At 38.1% G+C, this 25,000-nt stretch overlaps 1 protein-coding gene and 1 long non-coding RNA gene across 2 annotated transcripts in view; both read right to left on the reverse strand.

The window, feature by feature from the left end:
- The window catches only part of zw10 (zw10 kinetochore protein), a 62,092-nt gene that overhangs the window by 12,817 nt on the left and 24,275 nt on the right, over nucleotides 1-25,000 (reverse strand). The window lies entirely within an intron of this gene.
- Nucleotides 21,113-24,835, reverse strand: LOC120535875. Its single transcript, XR_005634982.1, has 3 exons — nucleotides 24,733-24,835; nucleotides 23,212-23,342; nucleotides 21,113-21,168 (listed from the first exon to the last, which is right to left on the reverse strand). It is a non-coding gene; the product is annotated as an uncharacterized LOC120535875 (long non-coding RNA).

A 25,000-nucleotide genomic window follows, 5' to 3' on the forward strand; every position in this document is an offset into this window, starting at 1 on the left:
TTGGTCATTCCTTTGCAACTGTTGTCTTTTTTGAATAAATATTTTTTAATAAATTTAAAAAAGGGTCTCCTAACTGAGAGGCCAATTCTTCCACTGTGTATCTACCTTTTTTTTCTGGGGTTTTTTCTTTATAAGCAACCCAGGTCCATAATTTGTCTTTTTTTTCCCACACATGGAACAATTTTTATATTTAAAATTGTGACTTCAAGCTTTAAAGATTCACTTCTGATGAAATGTGCGGTAAGGGGCACGGGGCCAGCTCAAGCAATTACAGCTAAATTTGTCACTGCTCAGAAAACAGAGCTTAGTGATTTGAAAAAATACTTCTGCAATTTCTGCTTTGTAAACCACAGTAGTTATTATTTATTGGAAATGAAAGTTTTAAAAAAAAACGTTTCAAAAAAAGTTTTTTAAAAAAGTCCCCAGTTTTTGATCTGCAATGTATCCCTATATTAAACCCTAAATTTAAAAAAAGAAACAAAAAAAAAGTTTCTTTTCCAAAATGTTTTTCCAAAAAAAATTAAAAAGGGTACACATTTACTAAACTCGGTCATTTTTACATTAGTGTAGACATGATATTATGGATTGTGACTTGAAAAAAAAAATGGTGGGAAAAAAAAGCAACTTTCATTTTTTCAACTTTTTTTGAGTAATGGATGAACTGGTGGAATTAATGCAAAAATTTTGGGAAACTCCATCTATCTTCAGTCTCCTGCTAATGGATATTTAAAGCTTCTTAAATTTTTCCGAAATTTTTAACAACTTTCCCTTACACCTTCTCCACTTCTTCATCTGTCCAAACTCAGGCACCACCTTTATCCTCCTATTTAAATTAAGCGCCGGGACTATTTTTTGTATTTTCTTGCCCTCTGCTTCAAGATGGGATCTTTGAGTTTTTTAATGTGGGCGTCATGTGGCGTGTTTTCCCTTCTGTTGTGGTTAAGAATATTTACATAAATATCAGACTTCATAAATGGTCAAAAGTATGGGTCTTTAAGAAAAGGAATATTGAGATCACCTTTCAAACAGCTCCACCCCCTGGATGTCCTTTATTACAACAAGCCTGAAGAATCCTTGAGCACCCCCCTTCTCTTAAAAGACTAGAAATTTGCAAAGGATCTTAAAAAACCAGGCTCACATAAAGTCAAGAGCCTCTTTTTAACCAATCACACAGAAATCTTCAAACACTCCCATATTTTATATTACACTACTGTGGCTCTCCTTTTCTTCCAGGTTTTAAACCCTGTAGCTCAAAACCGTTTGACCTATTGACCTGACTTTTGGGGCAAAAACTATGGATGTCTGATCCATACGGTGATTTGACCCCCAAGGTTATCCATCCACCCATTTCAACCGCTGAATCCGAATACAGGGTCACGGGGTCTGCGGGAGCCAATCCCAGCCAACACGGGCCGGGGCAGGAACCAACCCGGGGCAGGGTGCCAACCCACTGCAGGACACACAAAACCCCAAGGGCCCAAAAGGGTCGAATCCACCTAACCTGCTGTCTTTGGGGTGGGAAAAACTGGGGCCAGAAACCCACCGCCCCGGGGAGAAATAAAACCCACGGGGGAGGAGGGGGGGAAAATGAACCGGGTCTCCTAACCGGAGAAACGCTACCCCACCGGCCCCCCTCCTTTTTTTTTTGGTTTTTTTTTTTTAGAATCCCGGGCGGCACGCGGGCAGCTGTGTGGCACATGCTAGGCGCGTTCTCATCCCTACCACCTTCGCCATCCTTCCCCATTTTTCTATCTTAAATTATTCTTGAGGGATTGAAGATTAAAGGGCGGTTTAAATGAAAACAAGGAAACATACTAAAATTAAAAGAAACACTGACAATCGGTTTTAAGCAAAAAAATGCCATGGGGGAAAAAGCAGGCTGCAGGGGGGGAAAATGAAGAGCCCTCGGGGAAACACAAACCATCAACCTCTAGAACGAATGCTAAACATAAGAAAAAAATGAAAAATGAATGCTCAAATCAGCGATTCATTGCATGCTATCGTGCAGTGTGCCGTTACTGGTATGTCAATATTCTCATAAGGTTCCAAAATAGTTAAACACATTTAAAGTCTTTGACTCACATCTATATCTTTCTTACATGCAAATTGTTACTAAGAATAAAAACAAAAGTACTATTTGCTATTCGATCATTCTCATGGTAATGTACTGGGTACAAATGGTGCAGAATCACTTAGTTGAACAGGACAGGCACTGCTAAAGCATTCTGGTGTTCCTGGACACAAACCCAACTTTGTCAGTACTGTGTATTTTCAACAACTTCACCAAAATGAGCGGCCAACAAAGAGCAGTGACAAATATGCACAGAAGAAACGAGCACAGCAACAAATGAATAATGGGTTAACAATTTCTAAATACATCCATTTTTATAGCCAAGAATGTTCTCAAATATTGATCTTTATTTGTAAAACAGAGTATTCATATTGTTTTTGGGAGGATAAAGTGTATCTTTGTGAGATTCTGCCATTTAAAATCGTCCATTGTTGTGCTCTTACACTATTCCCTGACTCCCTCTACAGCAACCACATTTTTAATTGTTAATTATTTTGTTTCACTTGTTTTTATTTTATTTTCCAGTGATATTTTTTATGAAATGAAACTAGAAATGATTCTTTCTAAGTATTATTATTATCTTATATATAAATGTTTATGCGGGGAAATGTGTGCCTATCTGTCTGGCCTGGAAGTGAGAAGTGGAGTTGGGTGAGGACTCACCTCCAAGGAAACAAAAAAAATGTAGCTGCTAATAACACAAATGTGGCCAGCACGTCAGCAAAACAAAACCTTAGAAGAAGGACAAAGTCCTACAATACAATACAAGACAATACAATTTATTTTTGTATAGCCCAAAATCAAACAAGATGCAGCAATAGGCTTTAAAGGCCCTGCCTCTTGATAGCCCCAGCCTTGACACTCTAAGAAGACAAAGGGAAAAAACCTTGTAGGAAAAAATGGAAGAAACCTTGGGAAAGGCAGTTCAAGAGGGCCCCTTTCCAGGTAGATTGGGCGTACAGTGGGTGTCAAAGAGAAGGGGGTCAATACAATACAATACAATACACAGAACAGAACAGAACAAATCCTCAATACAGCATAAAATATAAATTTTTGAAGTATGGAGAGAAATTTTAAAAGTAGATGATATCACATATGATTGGATTTGTTTAGAGTCCTAGAAACCTCATCCATCAGCTGCCTCCCCATTTTGGCATTCCACAGCTGAAATAGCGCTAATCCGATGAAAGGACCCGCTTAACTACTAACATCAGCAAAACTCTATCCCTTTTACTTTTTTTCCTCCCGCCACTAATACACAAGCGAGGTGAGCACGTTGGCAGAGGAATCCTCTAGGAGAGAGCCCAGAGTACTTCTTTTCAATTACCTGACATCTCTACATTTCAGTTTTTTCTGCGATTTCAATAGTTTCTGGGACCCGGGCTTTTACAGCACGCTTACACAGCTAGTACTAATACATTGTTACCTATTGATGTTAATGTCTATGTCATGTTTTTATATGAATAATAATCCATCTTTAGTGTAAAATATTGAGCGCATATTTTGTCCAAACTGACTTGTGGGAATTATTTGAGTGAACTGAATTAACCCTTTATGCACTAAGGAGTTTTTGACATTTTGCACCTATATTGCATACTTAAAATTAAACGGCTATTATTCTGCTTATGTAATAAAGGAGCTGCAAATGGGTGATTAGCAGTGAGTACAACATTCCAAATTTTAAAAATAAAGTATTTATATGATTAAAAACCGTTACAAGTTTACACCAATATCAAACTAAATAAAACACAAAAAATGTCTCTCTAAAACACTGCATTTTACAGTACATAACAAGACATTTATGGCACATCACTAGAATTAATTTTCGTTGTCCCAATCTTTGCACCAAGTTTAGATGACATATCCCATTGCATTGTACAGTTATACTGTTTTTTCACAAGTTGTCCCCATGTTTAGAAACCTAATGTCTCTCATTGGAAACATTGAGTCTCTTGCACCTAAACAATCTCCAAATAACTATTGCAGTAGCAGTTATAGTTTATACATATAAATATACATTTGGAGATAGAAATCCACAAATCTCCTGTATATTTCGGACCCAGAAAATTCTGTGCCTGCAGTCTTAGCAGCACTCACAGAATTTCAAAGATCTCTGGTCTCAGAATTAATCTGAAAAAAAGTGTACTCTTTCCAGTGAATTCTCAAGCATATAATATTAGATTAGATACTCTACCTTTTATCATTGCAGAACAGTTTAAATACAGTGGTAAACATCACAAGTAAACATAAAGCTCTTTATCAACAAAATTTCGCGTCTGCATGGAAAAATTAAACAAGACTTGCATAGATGGTCAACCCTTCATCTCACACTAGCTGGAAGAATTAACACTGTTAAGATGAATATTCTTCCTAAGCTCCTTTTTTTTTCAAAACATTCCAATATACATTAAATAAATCATTCTTTGAGGCAATTAGATTCAACAATAACCTAATTTATTTGGAATTCAAAACATCACGCATCAAAGAGCGACCTAAAAAGACAAAAGGCAGAAGCGGATGTTACCTAACTTCCAGTTTTATTATGGGCAGCAAATATACAGGCGATAAGAACCTGGACACAAATAGAAGAACATACACAGGCTTTTACCAATAGAAGTAAAATCTTGCAGTACTTCTTTGTATTCCTTGCTCTTTGCTCCAACAAACACCGTTATCGCAATATACTAATAACCCAATTCGGCTCCACTCACTTAGAATCTGGAACCAAAGTGAAAGCATTTTAGAAGGAGAAGCTTCTATTTGTGCACCTCTGCAAGAGAACCACCTCTTTCAACCTTCACAAACATATGCAGTATTTAATATCTGGAAAAATTTGGAATTAACTTGCTTAGAGATCTTTATATAAGGCAACGTCTTTGCATCCTATGAACAATTACATTCCAAATTTAACATTCCAGATACACATTTCTTCAAATCTTCAAATTAGGAACTTTGTTAAACAGAACCTTCCAGATTTTCCTCATCTTGCACCCTCATCCATGCTGGAAAAATATTGCTCAATCTCAAGGACTTAGACTCCATCTCTACAATATATAAAATCATTTTATCATCCCTCCCTTTCAAAGATCCAAGAGGACACTGGGAAAAAAATTCTCAATTAATATATCAGAAAGGATGGAAAGTAGCAATGCAGAGAATTCACTCGAGCTCCATATGTAAAGAATACAATTATACAACTCAAATTATATCTCGAGCACATCTGTATACTAAAACACTCAAAATGTTCCCGGGCCATGATCCAACCTGGAACATTCAGCCAAGTTCCAGCCTCACTGGGTCCCCGTGTTCTGGGCCTGCACCAAATTAACATTATTCTGGACAAAAATTTTTTAAATTACCTCTCAGACAGCCTTGGACTCACAATCCCTCTAACCCATTAACAGCTGTGTTTGGGGTTCTTCAGAGGGCTTAAAGCGGAGAAGGACAAACAAATTGTGATGGCATTCACTACACTCTTGGCACACAGACTCATTCTGATAACTGGAAGAACCCAAACTCCCCTTTTCCAAGTCAGTGAGATGATTTATATTATTTTGAAATTGAAAAAAATCAAATACTCAGTTAGAGGATCCGTCAGACTTTTTTTCAAAACATGGCGGGGATCTAATCAGTAATATTTTAAAAATAAGTTCATAAAGCACAGAAATTTATTAATTTAGGTTGTTTACCCTTAAATTTTGTCGTTTGCTTGCTGCCCTCTAGGCATGGGATAATCTGTTCTTAACTCAATTTCTTTTGTAAAACTCGATTGCTTTGTATGGATTGCAATAAAATTAATAAAAAAAAAATTAAAAAAAAGAAATCCACAATCCCATATACCGGACATGAATTTGGGTGGTATTTTGTAAAAAAGGTGGAATCAAAGTTTGGAATAAAAACTTTTTTAGATATGTGATTCATTTTCCCCCTTCAGTACTATTTTCCAGTCTTTTATGCTGTGACATGAGTACAAATGACCAATCCCGACAACAATACATCATTGTAACGTCTGAAACTCAGCTATGCAATGGTGATGAGCCTTCGCTGATGTGGTCATGTGGTGAGATCTTTGATAAAAAACTGATTGTAGCAGTCCAGTGCCCCTAGATTCACACTGTTGATACAGTGATTTATTTATTTTTATTGGAAATTTAGTGACAAAAACCCGCCTTGGCCTGACCTGCATACACTCCTTACAGAGACAAAAAAAAAGCAATTAATAAATGTATTGAACAATAATAAATGAAACAACAATCCCACCCAGTTCCTTACGGCGATAACAAAACCCCAACAAAAACCACACACTTTAGTTCATGAAATGGCAACTGATGAAATAAAAAGATGGTAGATAGTCCCGAGATCTGCATCTGTATATAATATAAATTGTCCTACCGGTATTCCCTGATGAGATGATGGCGTATGAATGGGATCAGGGTCTCCTTTCTTTGCAAGCGACAACAAATCCTCAAAGTCCTCATGCAGCAGGAAGGCTAGACAGTCCATACACCCAAAACAGGAGATGATCCAGGACAAAACAAGAATCACAAGTATTAATCAGGAAGGTAAATAGACAGGCAACTCCAGACACAAAACACAAAAGACTTAATCTTTTGGGAATCACTGGCCCCTTTTAATGTTGTCCCGCCCTCCGCCCAGCAGACCCTGCATCCTCACTGAGACCAATCAGGGCCACTGAAGGGACTGCTGGGAGTTGAATTTTAATCCTCAAGCACACCTAAAATGTTTTAAGATATGTTTCATTTCCCTTTTGAGAAAAGCAATATATTTCCAGTCTCTGTGACCAATCCGAAAAAATAAACCATTGTAAAGGTCTGAAACTCAGCTCTAATTTGATAAACCTTTCAGTGTATGTGGCTGGATGTAGGTGAGATCTTTGATAAAAAACTGATTCACTCAGTTGAGCCTAACTCGCTTTGGCACTATACTGTTATATGCAGATTCATTTTACTAATGAAAAGAGAGCAGACAACATGGAAACCTTTATTCATTTAAAGACACATTTAGTTTAAATAAAAATACTATTAATCTTTAATTGAGTCGGTGGTGTTTGCAACATTCAAACAACTATGAAATATGGCGGGGTTCTTACGGGAACACCTGTGTATAAGTGGTTGAAATTAACTCTAAGATGCGTAACTCAGATATTTGTGTAGAATGATTTACTTTGCTGATATGTACTCTTTTTATTTGCTTGAATATTGTAAATCATTAATAAAAATGCCTTCTTGTGTTCTGTTTGTGACCACAGAACGTTATCTCTATTACAACAGACTCAATAAAATGTCATTGTGTGACCCTTTTGCCCATAGAGAGTTGTTGGGTTACTATGATCTAAAATTAAATTTATGGAGAAATTATTGTTGGCTGGTGCCCTGACTGGGGTTTTCCCTTTTCCCGCCTTGTGCCCTTCGTGCTGGGATTGGCTCATGACCCCCGTGACCCTGTGTTGGGATATAGCAGGTGGACAATGGATGGATGGATGGAGTTTGTTAGCTCTGCACTATAGCTGTAGTGCTACTGCCTCACAGATCCCGGAATTTACTCCCTATTTGTTCCTTTGTGTGGAGTTTGCGTTCCCTCCATGCTTGTGTTGAATTTTCACACTCACCCCAAAGACACATCTGTTAGGTGATTTGCGAATCCAAACTGGCCATGTGTGAAAAACGTTTGGGTGTATAAGTGAGGCCATCCTCTTCATGGCTGGTTCCCACCTTGCACCTGATGCTGCAGAGATCAAGACCATAAGTGGATGTGCTATGCATTATTTTAACTGCTTTTTAAAAATTTTTTGGAATAACAGGTTTTCTTTTGATAGAGGACATGTGTGAAAAACTGAGTGTTTGGAAAAATTGCAGAGGTATACTGTATGTGGATTTTTTATTATTATTAGCAGCTTTAATTGGCTTTACATTTAAACATGTCCAACCATTTAAATGACATTGAGTTCTAATGATACTTTATATAAATATAATTTGACTCTAAGCAAGCGAGGAGATCCTGTGGAAAATTTTCATTTTAAATGTTCTTAATAATAAAAGTTGAAAGTATTTTGCATTTCCCCCTTATTATGGGCATCTTTCCATGCATTACTAGTATGAACCTTAAATGCAAAAGGGCAATGTTAGAGATTGCTAAAACCTTTTTGCACCTCCTGCAGATATGCCCAGAGGTATTTTTGAAGAAGTATATAGAGAATGCATCAAAGTGAATACAAATGATTATAATAGCGGTGGCTTGTCTGTTGTTATCAACAGCAAATAGAAGGAAAAAAAATCATGAGATGAAAATAAAGATATAGGAGTGATAATACCTTTAAACAAGTATCCTGAAACAGCACCAAGGACAGCAAATAAAAGCGAGGAACTGTGTGAGGATCCTGTTATGGCAGGTCTGTTAAGCTAAGCTCTGAAAGCAAGGAACATCCCACCCTGTGGAGAAAAGGGTGAGCTGCATGTCCAAATGACTTCTTTTAAAACAGCAGGGTAAGAATAATATTGTGACTTTTCTGATCCTTTTAATAAAACTCACTTTGGTATAATGAACAGGATAAAAACAGAATATTAAGAGTTTTGAGCTTAGCATTACATTTCTTTGCAATGTTTCAGTATTTTTAATTTTTCAATATAATAATTAAGCTGCATGCAGTAGTCAAATTACCAAAAGGACATTTATTCATTCTCACAGGAAATTTACTTGCTCCAACAGCAACACAGAAAATCTTAAAGCAGAACAGTAAAGACAACACAAAAGCACAAGATCCAGGACTGTTGAAGTCTTAAGACATTTTTGTAAAACGACTGCTTAGTCTTCTATGCTCTTGATGAAGGCAGAACATGAAGCAGAGGCTGCAAAGAACCGACATGAGAATGATCAGGTGGAAATGTGAAGTGTCATGAAGTGAATGGAAAAGACGAACACAAAGTTATGAGAAAGACTTGGAGTGGAGGCAGTAGTTGTACGGAGGAGAAACAGACTAAGCTCGTTTTAGCATGTGGGGAAAAGGGCAGAGAATGATTCAAGTTTAAGTTTATTTGTGTACACTGTAAGAAACATGTTTCCTTGTACAATGAAATTCTTTCTTTGCTGTCCACACCAAATGACAAAACCAACGTATAAAGATAAACATAAATAATAAGTAGCAGATAGATAATAACTAACAGAGGCAGCATAAAGTATAAAAACAGAATAGAAGTATAAAGTGTAATGTGCAGGTAGGTGTGTGATGGACAAGTCAAATACAGTTGTGTGAAGTAGACAGAATGAGGTGAACCATGGTTATAAACTCCAGTCAGTTATTCAGGAGTCTAATGGCCTTGGGAAAGAAAGAATTCTTTACCTGGAGTCCTGCATTCATACTTCTTACCTCCTGCCTGAGGGTAGAAGTGTGAACAGTTCATGATCGAGGCGTTCTCCTGTGGACTCTGCAGAGGGCGTGGGTCTTATGATCTTCTCCCGCAGTCTTTACCACTTTCTGCAGGCTTTGGGTCCATAGCAGTAGTGTTGCACCACACGGTGATGCAGCTGGTCAGGATGCTCTCAACAATGCAGCTGTAAAAGCTGCCGGATCTTAGTCGACATACCAAACTTCCTCAGCCTCCTCCCGAAAGTACAGCCGCTGATCTTGATCAATTGTGTAATGTTAAGAGTCCAAGGAGGTCCTCACTGTAGCATGGGTATTTAAATTGCTCACCCCAATTCAAGCCCTCAGATGAACAGTGCCCAGTGAGGTCTCCTCTCCTTCCTCATGTCCACTATCATCTTCTTCGTCTTGTCTGTGTTGAGGTTTCGCTTGTTGTCCTCACACCAGACGCCAGACTATCCACCTCCCTCCTGTGGCTGCCTCATTCCACCAGTGATGCGTCCTATCAGTGTGGTGTCATCTGCCAACTTCAGGATGATGTTATCTTTGTGGGAGGCGAAACAGTCGGGGGTGAACGGGGTGTGAGGAGGGGGCTGAGGGGATCTCTGTGGGATGCCGGTTTGTGATAATGGGTGGCTAAAATCTTACCTTTCCCTGACAGACTGGGCCGGCAGTTAGAAATCTAGGGCCAGTCACAGAGGGGGGGGTGGGCCAAGTGCAGACAGTTTAGGGGGGATAACCGGAAAGGGGCTGTAGTCAACAAAGAGCATCCTGATGTGGGGTCTTTGTTCTCCAGAGGGGAGGGGACTAATGTGTGTAGCCGCCGGGGGGTTCTAGAAGGCATATTTGGGGGCAGACGAAATGTGAAGGGGCACATGGTGGCGCGGAGGTGGGAAAGGGGTGGGGTGGTGGTGGGGGTGCTCTTTTTCCCCTTTTGTCATGTTTGGATTCAATTTGTCGGGCCTCCCCCCAAAGACCTGCCCAACGGGTCCCCCCCAAAAGGCAAAGCTTCTGTGGTGGCTTGGGGTCACAAAGGGCCCAAACCTCCTGACCACGATAATTGGCAACCCAACACAGGAAAACTGAAAATAAAACAAAAAAAAATAAAAAAAAATATTCCTCTCGATTATAACTAAAAACATGACTTTTATTAATTTGGGAGGGCCCCTTATCAAATATATTGAACCCAACAATAAATTCCCCCAAAATTAACAAAATAAAAAGGGTAGGCAAAGTTATAAAAAAAAAATAAATTTCCCCAAAGTCTTAAAAAATAGAAAAAAAAAATAAATAAATAATAATAAAAAAAAATATCCACCCAGATCTTTCAACCAACAAATTTTTATTTTAAATTTGGGATTAATTCTCAAAAAATTTGCAAAAAAAAGTAAAGAAAAATTAGACCCCAAATAAAACCAATATTTAAAAAACAAAAAAAGGGTTCATAGAAATTAAAAAAAAAAGTTCCCCTGTTTTTTCCTTTCTCAAACTAATGTTAGAACACAAAATTTAGAACAGAACATTTAACTTTTTCTTCTTTTTCTTTTTGTCTTGTTTTAAGCTTGTTTTTTTTTTAACAACGAACTCCCCGTTTGTGAAAGTCCCACCCCCTTTTCCTCAATCCATTTTCCAAAGTCCTCTGTTTCCTTTGCAAAAACTCTTACAAACTCACCCATATTCAAGTTATTTTTTATGGATTTCCCTTTAGGACCAAATTCCCTCTTTCTTTTAGTAACAGTGCGAGATAGGGGTTAGGCCCCGTGACAAAGTGGAGAAAAAATTTAAGTTTTAAGACACACCAATTCCAAGGCTTTTAATCAATTTATCAATAAAATTTCCCTTTGTACTCCTGGGATTTTCCCCACAGTGGGGGTCTTTTTTTGAACTTTTTGAGCAGCATCTGTTTCCCGAATTCATTTTCAGCCCAAACATCTGCTACAGGCCAGCCATCACAGCCAGAGGGTGCAACGGGTGGGATCTAGAAAACTAGTTTTGGGGTTTAAGACTAGATATCCTATCAGGTTATTTTTGTGTGAAAATCAGTTTCCTTTTCAAAATGGCCCTGTCAAGGATTTTGAGAAGGATTTTTTCGGGGAGGATGGGGGGAAAATGGTAGGGTCCCAGAGTTTTATGGAAGGTTAGAGCAAACACTTTGAACCGGGTTTTTCCTCATTGTTCTCCTTCTGTTTTTTGGGAGGGACTCACCCCACGGGGTATCCCCAACAGTCTTCCTCAGGATTTTTTTTAAGGAGCCCAGTGCTGCCAACAACCTCAAAGCACTGCACGTCAGCTGACGGACTGTAGAATAGTTTTTGCTGGTTTCCAGCCCCCGACCCTAGGAATTTTAATCTCAAAAAGTGATCCCTCTTAATTTTGGGCTAGCAGGTCATCCCTTTGGGTCACGGGAACTGAGCATCATCATCCTCAGTCATCTCAGAAAAACTAAGGATTTGTTCTTGTTGTCGTGCACCTTGTCACCTCTGTGGCTTGTCCATCTGACCTCAAGCACCTTTTTTTGAAAAGGGGCATATTTTTTGAGCACATGGGTGGTAAAAAAAGTTGTGGTAACTAATGGCACAAAATCTTTACACGGCCCTCTGTGGCATGCACAACCACTAAGTGCAGTTGGTGGTTGTGGGTGGATGTAGGGGAAAATATCTGTCAACCCTTTTTGGAGTAGAGCTTGCCCCCTCTAACCCCATCATAACACTGGCAAGTATACGTCAGCACTGTAGCCAGGATCAAAAAGGTACGGATCTCAGAGGTGTTTATTTCCCATCAAGTTGTTGCAAGTCGAAACCCCAATGATGCTCCTCTGGCATGGAATTTTGAAAAACCCTTTTAACACGCCCTTTTACATTCCCCTCCCCCTTCCCACCCTTTTGAGGAAAAACCCCTAAGAATCAGCACTTTCATATTTTCCTGACTTCCCAAGCACCATGTCAGCCAGTGTTTAGATAATTTCATTTTGGATATCCTTAAATTTTATTTTGCATTTTTGGGGGCACCCTTTGCAATGCTTGCTAATTCTCATCCTTCAAGGTATTTTCATCGTTTTGAAAAAAACCCCGAGAAGTATCATTTATTACCCCCTGCATCTTCTCGGTTTCTGCGTCCCCCGGGCCCCAAATCATTTACACAAAAACCCCTTTCCCCCCAATCTCTTTACATAATAATGTTTTTTTTCCCAAGTTTGTTTTACCAACCAACGCCAATCCCCCGTCCCTCAGTCAAGATAGTTTTGGCATGCTGTTTTGGGGTGGCCCGCCCCACCTTTGTCTCAATCAAATGCTGCTTTCCCGTTCTAAAACCAGTTAAAGTAAAACACATCCCCCTCATTTCTTTCTGCCATTTTCGAGAAAAAGGCTCGTCCCAAAAAACTCCCGCCATGGGCGGTTGGTACCAAGCAGGATTAAGACTTAAAGTTACCACCCAAAAACCGTTTTTGGGAACACCCAAGGCTGGGATGGCGTTGCCGTTTTAAATCACTGGGTAGCTAGGGGGTTTCTTTGGGCAGCAATTGTTGGGAGGTACAAAAGAACCCTCCTTTGGACAGGGAGAGCCGTGATTCCTGATGACCGGCATCATTGCCTTTTTGGACGGCCAAAACGCCCACTTTTTTAAAACTTGGGGGATCATCCACAGCTTCTTTCCCCCTTTGGAGCTGCAAACTGGGTGGAAAATGAATAACCCACTAAAATCGTGGGGTTACATCAGTAAAGAGGAAAAAATTGAGTGCGAGTTAAAGTGGGGGGGCTTTGTGTCAGGGTTTAAAGACAGACAAAAAGGTCCTCCCGCCTCCCTTGCAGAAGGCCCCACACAAAAAGAAAAAAACACTTTCTACCAGACGGGGCTGAGAAGAAAATGGGCAATCCCCCCTTTACTGTACAAATATAGATGTATTTTTGGGTTTTTGTTAATTATATCACATCGCTGTGATTTTGTGACAGAGATTTCTTTCCCCAAAAACCTGCCGTTTCGCGCCCCCCTACTGAAACCTGACCGGGTTTTTGATACAACAGTGATTGGGTGTTTGCTGGGGGTAGTGGGGTTCTGCCGAAAGGGTGTGAGCTGGGGCAAACAAAGCACGGAGAAGAGAAACAAAAGGTGAAACCTATCATCTATTTTTCCCGTTTCCCGGGTTTTCACTACTGATAAATCGTCCATATTCAGTTTGTGGGCAATCTATTTTTTTTCTAACTTTAAAAATTTGATTTAAGGGGGATTGCCCCCCCTTGCCCGGTACACCGGGCCCGTAGCCCAATGGCATCTGGTTGGGGGCCTGTTGGGTAGGGAAAGCCCGGGGGCCCAAATGTCCGATTGTTTCTGAATTGGGAGCACCCCCTCTCCAAAACCTTCATGATGATTGGGAGTGCTACGGGCCCGTAATCATTCAGGCAGGTGGGTGGGCTTTTTTTTAAGGGGGCGATGATTGTAGTCTTAAAGCAGGCCCGGGAAAAATGCAGCAGGGAAAAGGGAAAATGGAGCAGAGAACATCAGCCAGCTGTTCATGCTTGAGCTTCCCCGGAATTTTTCTGGGCCCGCTGCCTCGGGGTTGATCTTCCTTAGAGCTTTTTATGACCTGAAGAGAGGGGGAGGGTTGGGGGGTGTGGTCCCGGTGTGTGTCCTCCTTTTTGTTGCGGATGTCTCAAGTGGTGGAAAAAATTTTAGATCATCTAGCAGACTGTCTGTGGAGCTGATTGTGCTGGTGGTGGTCCTAGGCCCCCACATGTCCAAGTCAGCAGTAGAAAGAAGCCCCCCCAGCTTGTTTTGTGCTGCCCTTCGCTGCTGTGATGGCTTTTCTTTAAACCATACTTGGTTTTTACTCTGTCTCAGTGTCTGATCTAAAACAAGAAGCGGGACACAGCATGTAGGACGGATGTTTATCCAGGGCTTCGGTTAAAACCGCTAGTATTTTGGGGGTGTTTCAATACGGGTTTTTGCCCCGTCCGTTTAACATAGTCCTGTATGCTGACGAAGGTCCCTAGAGTGGGGGAAGAGGTGCATTAAGATGGAGGGCAGGTGTAAAGGGATCCCCCCAAAAAGCGGGGTCTCGAGGTGGAGAAAAATATTTTGGGTGAACCATATTCTACATTTTAATTCAAAGCATGTGGTTTTCAGCAAGCAAAAAAGCATTATTTGTGGGAGCCTATTTGTTGGGACATCAGTGTTTGTAATGTCGATACCTAACAGTTTCACGCATAGGTTTGAACTTTTTCCCCTTTTTATAAAGCTCAGCATACTGTAGAACTGTGTGTGTCTGTTTGTCCGGCCCAGTGCAAGGCTACAGCCTGAAACTCAAAAGAGCAAGGCAAAAAGTTAATAGTGGAAGAAGAAAAAAATACAAGGCCAGAATTAAACTGAAAAAAAAGCGGACTCCCCGGGGAAAGTGAAACCACTGAGGAAAGAAACAGAGAGAAACTTTTGGGGCTGACAGACAAGGGGGGGGACATCCCCAAAAAGAAACCCCCGACTCGATTTCAGTTTTTTTTTGGCGTTTCAAAGTTTCAAGGAGACCAACCAGGCTTTTACAGCACACCCAAAACTAGTACTGTTATTTGTTAATGAAAAATGTTTACACCGGGGGAAAAACAGTTTTCTATTACTGACTTAAAAAAAAAAAAAGGTGGAGTGTCCATGTTTTCTTTCCTACCCTTTTTTTTGTCCAATGTCTTTGTAATTTCTTTCCATGAATTTGTCAACATTTGAGCAAGTTTGTGGACTTGGAGGAGGCAGTCATACAGGTGCCTATATTGCCCCATCGCCTGTCACCAGCCTCTCCTTGAATATTGACATTTTGATACAGTGGGATGCAAAAGTTTGGGCAACCTTGTTAATAGTCATTTTTCCTGTATAAATCGTTGGTTGTTACGATAAAAATGTCAGTTAAATATATCATATAGAGACACACACAGTGATATTTGAGAAGTGAAATGAAGTTTATTGGATTTACAGAAAGTGTGCAATAATTGTTCAAACAAAATCAGGCAGGTGCATAAATTTGGGCACCACAAAAAAGAAATGAAATCAATATTTAGTAGATCCGCCTTTTGCAGAAATTACAGCCTCTAAACACTTCCTGTAGGTTCCAATGAGAGTCTGGATTGTGGTTGAAGGTATTTTGGACCATTCCTCTTTACAAAACATCTCTAGTTCATTCAGGTTTGATGGCTTCCGAGCATGGACAGCTCTCTTTAACTCACACCACAGATTTTCAATTATATTCAGGTCTGGGGACTGAGATGGCCATTCCAGAACGCTGTACTTGTTCCTCTGCATGAATGCCTTAGTGGATTTTGAGCAGTGTTTGTCGTTGTCTTGTTGAAAGTTTCAGCCCAGGCCAGCTTCAGCTTTGTCACTGATTCCTGGACATTGGTCTCCAGAATCTGCTGATATCGGAGTGGAATCCATGCGTCCCTCAACTTTGACAAGATTCCCAGTCCCTGCACTGGCTACACAGCCCCTACAGCATGATGGAACCACCACCATATTTTACTGTAGGTAGCAGGTGTTTTTTCTTGAATGTTTTTTTCCTCCATGCATAACACCCCTTGTTATGCCCAAATAACTCAATTTTAGTTTCATTAGTCCACAGCACCTTATTCCAAAATGAAGCTGGCTTGTCCAAATGTGCTTGAACATACCTCAAGCGGCTGTTTGTGCTGTGGGCGGAGAAAGCTTCCTCCATCATCCTCGCATACAGCATCTCCTTGTGTAAAGTGTGCGAATGGTTAACGTGCACAGTGACTCCATCTGCTGCAAGATGATGTTGTAGGTCTTTAGTGCTGGTCGGGTTGACTCTGACTGTTCTCACCATTGCGCTTCTCTGTCTATCCGAAATCTTTCTTGGTCTGCCACTTGAAGCCTTAACTTGAACTGAGCCTGTGGTCTTCCATTTCCTCAATATGTTCCTAACTGTGGAAACAGACAGCTTAAATCTCTGGGACAGCTTTCTGTATCCTTCCCTAAACCATGATGGTGAACAATCTTTGTCTTCAGGTCATTTGAGAAGCTGTTTTGTGACCCCATGTTGCTACTCTTCAGAGAAAATTAAAGGAGGAGGAAACTTACAATGGCCCCCTTTAAATACTTTTCTTTCTCATTACAGGATTCACCTGTGTATGTGGTCAGGGTCCTGGGCTTACCAAGCCAATTTAAGTTCAATAATTAGTTCTAAAAGTTTTGGAATCAATAAAATGAAAAGTCCCAAATTTATGCACCTGCCTGATTTTGTTTGAACAATTATTCACATTTTTTGTAAATCAATAAACTTCTTTTCCCTTTCCCTCAAATATCATATTTTGTCTCCCATATGATATATTTAACTGACATTTTTATCGTAACAACCAACGATTTATACAGGTAAATAAATGACTATTATCAGGTTCCCAAACTTTTTCATCCCACTGTACATATCACTGCATACATATATTCAGAAAAACTACAGTGCATGAAAACAGTGAAACCCCCCAAAGCCCCAGAGGCGGGGCAATGAGGCAAGTCTCTGCATCTGATGTCATTTTTATCACGCCACAACATACATGCCAAGTAGAAACCAAGCTTAAGCCTTTAGCTTCAGGGCCCCAAGGTGTGAAATGACCTGCATGCTTGTGAAAGAGATGCCAGTCAGTTTAATTTGGGCAAAAAACTCACTTCTAACATGCCAAGCCTAATTAGACCGACTGACTAGCTGTTATTATTCCAACTCTGGTAATCATTTGCTCATTAGTAAAGGCTTGGCAGTTATTCATTCTTCACTATTCTGTTTTTCTTCTCAGTATCTGCAGTGTCACTGGCTGCTACTGCTACATTGCCAAAATCCTACTCCAGCCCATTGGAAGTACGAGATATCAGAAGTCATGGGATTATTAACGGAAAGCATTTCTTTTCCATCATCTGCCATATACTTATGAAACTGACAATGCTGAGCAAGATCAGTATAATTAGGTCACTAGAACTAAGACAATATTTATACTAACAGACTAAGGACCCCCAAAGGTTTATTCTTTTCTGGTAATGTTATTGCCTGGAGTTTGTTATTCTCTCCCATTGTCTGAATTGGCCAAATAATAAGCTTTATATTGTCATGCTCTTTTTAATGTAGTTTGTATGTTTACATATATGAACATTGTAAATATTTTGTCAATTTGCTGTTGATGCATTGGAGATTGTGGGTTTGTGTACATACTTTAAGCCTCTACTCACTGTACAAAATAAATAAATAAATAAAACAATGAAGAAATAGAGGTAAAGTTGGCATATGCCATCTGCACTCTTACACTAAGGCTATCAGGCTCAGCTACTTTTCTGTGGAGAGTGTCTTTAGCTCCCATCTCAATGGATTGGCAGAGACACAATGGGAAACAGAATGAAGGTGCAGGCCACAGGACTAGCATTCTAAGAGTGGAAAATGCAAGGTGTTGAAGAAACACGCAGTAGGCGTGCTCTGCTCTAACCTCCCACAATGTCCACAAGTCTCCCCCAAGCCCCTCAACTAGCACACAAAAGCTAACCCCATTAGTGGAAAGCCTGACCTGAAATGGAGGCAAATCTGTTGAAAAAGTTCCTCTTTACTATCAAATTACCTCAGCCCAATCCACAATGTTTTCCTCATTCTTTCAAAAATTATGCTGTTTTCTGGGTAAGAATATTACAGATCTTGACATGTTTTTAGGAAAGACTTCTAGAATTATTCATTCAAAAATGAAAAAAACAAAAGAAAGGAGAATTAAAAAATTTTCTTACAGTAAAGGATACAGAGATGGTAACTCCTGCATTCATTTATAGTTGAACTGACTTCATCGATATGTTATTCAAAAACTGCTTAAATTCAGGTAATGCTGAGTTATACTTCAAGGATTAGAATTAGAACATACAATCCCTTGTTTTTCAATCTTTATGATGGTTTCAAGTTAAGCTTAGGACTAATTTTCAATCCTTTCAAATCCTGGAGATTTGTACCTTTGTGAAAGTATTTCTAGGATACTTCAGGCTTCATACATTATATAGTTTATGCCTACATTTTGTCATCTACTAGTAGAATATAAAAAACGTTTCTGTTTTAACAATGTGTTTACACAGATTACTGTACAAATGGAACAAACATGAAATGCGTGTGTTCCAAACAACAATCTATTATTTCCACTCTAAAAGTCCACTTCACTCCCAGAAAATCAATCAAGGCATGAGCTGGGAGAAGTTTGTATGCGTCTAAGTCGGTGGGGATGGAATAGCGTCTGCTTGCAGCCTGATTTTATCAGCACATTTAGATGACAAGAGACGCTAGTGGAGAGCTGTGAACGATTTTAAGGCGATTTAAGGTGGGACGATTTGAGAGTTTTTCGTAGGCTCTGGTAATTCTAGTGTTAAGCCACAGTGTGTTGATTCTTGGCCTGCATAGACAAAGACATTATTGTATATGGGGCAGCACTGCTGCCTCACTGTAAGGAGACCTGGGTTCGCTTCCCAGGTGCTCCCTGCATGGAGTTTGCATGTTCTTCCCGTGTCTGCTGGGGTTTCTTCTGGGTGTTCCAGTTTCCTCCCACAGTCCAAAGACATGCGGGTTAGGTGCTTGGTGTGTGTGTGTGCCCTGCGGTGGGCTGGCACCCTTTCCAGGAATTTGTTCCTGCCTTGCGCCCTGTGCTGGCTGGGATTGGCTCCAGCAGACCCTGTGACCCTGTGTTAAGATATAGCTGGTTGGAAAATGACTGACTGACTGACTTCTGTATATGGGTGCTTTTTACAGCCAGATGCAGAGCTGTCACAGTGTTCAGGAGATTAAAGTACAAAGGTACTGTTTCATGAATTACATCATAAATGATACTATTCAAAAATACTCAATATTCTACTCAAACCTGGTTGCAGAATCACACAAGAAAACACACTCACCTTTTCAATTGCATATGTGTAATTGTTTCCATACTTTTAAGCATAACATTAGTATGAGGAATAAAAATCTCTTGAAAAATTAAAAATATGTTAAGAATAAGTAGATTTTTAAGGTTATCTTGAATAAAAAAAAATGAAAAACAGAAAAAGAATATTATAGTAATATTTATAGTTCATGACTGGAAAAATAAAGACAGCCCGCAACATTTTCAGAAGAATAAATTGAGATTGTTATTTATTTATATGCATTGTGAAAGCATAAAATTCAATGACATATTACATATGCTATTTTGTTGCAAAGAAAAATTATTATATACACATATTACAGTCATGTAAAAAAGTTTACTTTATTTTGTAAGTGCTGCTGCTCTTCTGTCTGTGTTTTGAAACAATGCTCGGATCAGGCTTTTCACCTCACTGGAGGAAAACTCAGCTGCCAAGGGGCCTTTTCCATCTGCCCACCTGTCACAAAAATCAGGAAAATAAATTAAATATTAAATTACTTTTCTTATTGTTAAAAGCTATGTTCAGAATCTATATTGGATCAGATTTAATAAAGTGAAGGTAAGAAATTATGTATCTACCCAAATGTAGCTCACATAAACAAAGATATAGTTATTTGAAATGTTATCATTCATTTTCTTGGTTTGTCCATGGGCTTTAAAGTAAAGGTAACCTTAGGAAATGGACAAGAGAACCTACAGTATATATTTCAAGTACCTGTCCACAATCTCTTGCAGACTGGCCTGTAAGACAATCATGAGCTCCTTGAAAGCCATCCATTTCTGAACATACACAGGAACTTCTTCCTGATATTTCTTGTTTTTATCTGGCAATGGGGTGAAAACCTGTGGACCTTCTTCAACAATAGTTTTACACAGGAATAAAGGATGTCCCCATCTTCAGAGGAAATGTCCTACAGAAAGACAGATGAATGACAAAAATGAGATCAGAACTTTTCAGTGTTATTTTTAGTTTTTATTTTATTTTATTCTTTAAATTAATTAACTGCTTTCTTCAAGAAAATCTTACAAAACACAGCTTAACATAAATTAAAAGTTAACAGCTCATCAATTTAAAAGTAAGTCATCAATTCAAATACTGAAATGTGGTTAAAACAGGCCAATGTCATGAATCCTGGGAAAATCCACCATGCTTGTTACACTTTCATTTATCAACTCAGTAATGAACTAGAACAAAGGAAATGAAAATGCTCTAAAACCCCTAACAACACATGTTATAGGCAGGGTTATTTTCACACAGAAACAAAATCTAAAGAAATATGTGAAAAAAAAATGATAAAGACTTATGAAATGGCAGCTGTCATTACTTATGATATTATGTTACACTGGTACACTGTCAATGAAATTTTAAAAGCTAAAGTTGATCATTTGTTCATAAACTTAAATCTGATCACCAAGTAATTTAAAACACATAAAAAAAAATAAACATATTAGACAAAATCACTTTTCGATACAGGCTCACATGATGACATATTCAAGGAAAGCCTACATACATTGTTCATTTTGAACAGCTGAAATAAAATCTTTATACAACTGAGCATAATAAATAAAGTTCATCATTAATATAATAGGTTCCAGCTATAAATGAACAAATTAATTAATACAATTAAAAATAAGTTTAATAATTGATACATAAATTCTGCAGGTTATGAAATTTAAATTATAAATATGTACCTCTAGTGTGGTTATTTTGTGAATAATCTCAGAAGGGCAGTGTTTAACAGGTACCCATTGCTTTACAATATATGTTTTACAGGAAGAACATCTTGCCATACTTTTCCCAAGCGTTTTAAATGATGTAAAACCTGCAACATTAAAAAGCAAAACTTAAAAAAAAATGACACATTGATAACTGTGAATACTAATAGAAAAAAGACTTGCATCTCATTTCATCTTTTTCTATTTTCACTTATCTTCATGTATAGATAATTTATTCCTTGACAACAGTATTGGGGCTCTGTTTCATTTGTTCTTCTAAGATGTCTATAAAAAATTTTCTCATTTGCCATTCAGTGACACCTTCTACATGAAAAAAGCCTTGGTAATGCAGAGCTGTAACTATATAAATGTAACAAAGCAAATTATATATGCAGATGGCGCTGGCACCACAACATTAAATGATTTCATACATGTATAAATGTTATATCGAATGCTTTCAAATTTTTGAGGTACAGGGCTTATTGAAGTGCTGAAAACTGTTTGTGTTAATTCATGGTGATCTATTCATCAAAGTACATATATTACAAAGAAACACTACCAGAAAAACAACAAAAACAAAAATAAAATCATTTCACATTTAAGGTACACTTCCTCTTCACTGCATAACTATGTTTCTAGCCTTAAATTATGATGAAATTTCTATTACAGACAATGAAATCAAATAAACTGCAATTCACATATTAACGTATACAAAAACATTTACACGATCAACAAGTAAAAGAAATTTTAAAAGCATTTGTTCACACACGGATATTTATTATCTACACTTTTCATTGATTTAAGATAGGGGCTTAATGAAACATCAGTATATATTTTCAAAACACTTGGAATGTTATTTTAAAATGCCCGCTCTTGAAAAAATTAAACACACACACACACATTAATAGTAATGAAAACAGAAAAAAATAATTTCATCAAAGCAAAGAAATATAAATCCCATAACTTAAAATCAGTTTTAAGATATTTCCATTGTACAATATGATATACAGTGGGAGTGTGGTAGGTTTTCTGTATATGTGAATCCAAGCGCTTATAGGTGCCGCTATATGAGTGTTAGATTGATATAATCTCTGCTTACTGAGCAATAGTGTTAACCTTCAGTATATCTTTGTATAGGATGCATTTCTCTTTGCTCTAGTCTGCTTATGCAGTCTTGGACATATCTGTTGCAAATCAAATTACTGAGAATTTTATATGTATTATAATCATGAATCACTGCCTGCGCTCCAATCCCCCACTCCCCATTAAATCCAAGTGACCCCTCACTAGTGTTTTTGGTGTCAACCCTTCAGTAAAGCAATATTACTCAACTTTAAATCGAACACACATACTGATGGCATAAAAATACATCACTAAATGGTAATTGTGAGGCACATGGATATGAAAACACAAAATATCAGGAAATTGTGACAAAATGTGTACTGCACTAATATCTGAAGAAGAGCCTGCCCTTAAAAATAAATACCCTTATAAGTAACTGTGATATTCTACCACCTCCACATCAAATAATAAACAAAGTAATAAGTTTAAAATCTACTGTACCATCAAGAATAAGAAGTTAAGCAAATGTAAATTAAGTCTTGTGAACTGAGGCTTACCAGGCTTATACATTGATAAATACTGAATGTAACTGTAAAGTACAAACTCTGTGGGAATTAGTTGTTTTGGCCCCAGAAGGAGCATGGATCCAATTAAAAATAAAAGAATTTCAATCATCCAGTCAGGATGTATATGATATATGAAGATCCACAACAGGAATGAATGATAAACCCTTTAATTCAGTCTGGGTCCCACTGAAAATAGATTCTGGATAATTGTAATATATACATCCTGGAACTGCTTTTCCATTTTAAAGCTGGAGTTTAAATAAAGACAACAAATTCAAACATAAGGAAGAAAAGAACCTACCATCACAGCACATACCATCTGTACTCTTAATAAATATTAACTGATGTAAGAAGTATTAAAGAATATTGCCAGTTAACTTCCCCTTCTAGCTCTGCTAATGTTTAAGACAGTGCATATTAGCTGATATGCCTACTGTTATGTAGATATGATGAATGGTAGTTCTATTTTTTAATAGTAAATTAAGAATCATATTATCAAATTCTTTTAGATTCATGTCTGACCTGCTTGACGGCTTTACTTGCTGCTAAGTATGCATCTTCATCATCTAGGTTTGAAAAATTCCTTGCTGTTGACAGTCTTTCCAGAAGCTCTGCCTTTTGAGCCCGCATCTGTGCCAGGAAACATTCAGTACCTAGTCAAGATATATTAAAGCAGAGGAGTACTGAAGTAAACACTTTATTCCAGATAATGTCAAGTGATTTCTATTCTGCTCCAATTTATACAAAATATTCCTCTGCTCTCCCACCTATGCCTATGAACTTACACAACTTTAACTTATTAATTATAAATGAACAAGTGGAGTAGGTATAACTGATTATTTGCTATGCTTAGCTTTTAGAATATAAAGAGATTCTTTCAGAGCTGATAAATGACATTTGTCCTAAAGCGCACTACAGTATAGTGGGACTAATTTGTGTGAGTGAGTAAAGTGTAAAATGCACAATTCAGTTAGAATTCTAGCATTTATTCAACAAAAATGTAGCACAGACTTAAACCCAAATCATTGAACCACCACAAACAAAACATATTACAAAATTCTTCAAATGAAATTATCCATTAAAATACATTCTTGTTTATCATGTAGCCAGTGACTGTTGACATGTAGCATTTGACTAGAATTTCACTGTATTCTGCATATGTGACAATATTACTATTACTATATCATTCCAGATTCAATTTCAGAGACAGATAACTAGTTTCTCTAGTCCATTCATGTGCACAAAAAAATTCAGAAACTTAGCATCAGGATATCCATTAATCCAAAATTATCTCCCAACAGCTGATTTTAATAATAGACAGAGGACACCCTCTTTACAGAACGGTCGATTCAGAAACAGCAGAAGTCACCTGGCAGTGTGATAACCTGGATTATGACTTCAACTTTAATATTAACTCTGTACTTAAAACAATATTGTTCCTATTCTATTTCATGATGGTGATTACTACCTGCAGAGCTCAATTTAGCTAATGGTATAACTGCCAGCTGTGAGTTCTTTGAAGCAAGCAGTGTATTATATGACAAAAAGTACTGTAGGTGCAATTATTGTACTGTACATTTTCTTTTAAATATAACATATATACAAATGTAATAAAAATAAAGAAAACAGAAAATATTCTTTACTTATTAATTTATATGTGCAGAAATCTTTAATAAAGGTTCAACTATATCGGCCAATTTTAAATAAACTTCTTTAGCTAAACTTATATTATTAAATGAGTACTATGTACTATATACTCTAATGTAAACAGGAATGTTTGCTCTGATACTACAGCAGACAGGTTGGAAATACCTCATGAATACTCAGACATATAACAAAAAACAGTCCAAAGACATGCAGGTTACGTGCATTGGCGATCCTAAATTGTCCCTAGTGTGTGCTGGCATCCTGCCCGTGGTTTGTTTCTTGCCTTGCGCCCTGTGTTGGCTGGGATTGGCTCCAGCAGACCCCCGTGACCCTGTAGTCAGGATATAGTGAGTTGGATAATGGAGTGATGGATAAAGAAAAAACAGAGTATCTTACCAAGTCTCCGGAACCCTGGCACCAGATCAACAAAAGTAGCTGCTCCTTCACACAATGGTTTTGGAAGACGGTATTTGAACTGGTGTCCAAGAGTCAGCAGATTGTGAGCATGAACATACAATTGTTGTGGTGAATGGCTGCTAATTGAGGAAGCTTTTGAAGATTTTCTCTGAAGTGCAGAATACAAAATATTTGCATTAAATAAAACAGGATCTAACTCTCTACTTCTGTTTTATGGTGCACTTGAGAATGCACATACTCTCACCGA

The sequence above is a fragment of the Polypterus senegalus genome, chromosome 9, assembly GCF_016835505.1.
Source record: "Polypterus senegalus isolate Bchr_013 chromosome 9, ASM1683550v1, whole genome shotgun sequence".
NCBI lineage: Eukaryota > Metazoa > Chordata > Cladistia > Polypteriformes > Polypteridae > Polypterus > Polypterus senegalus.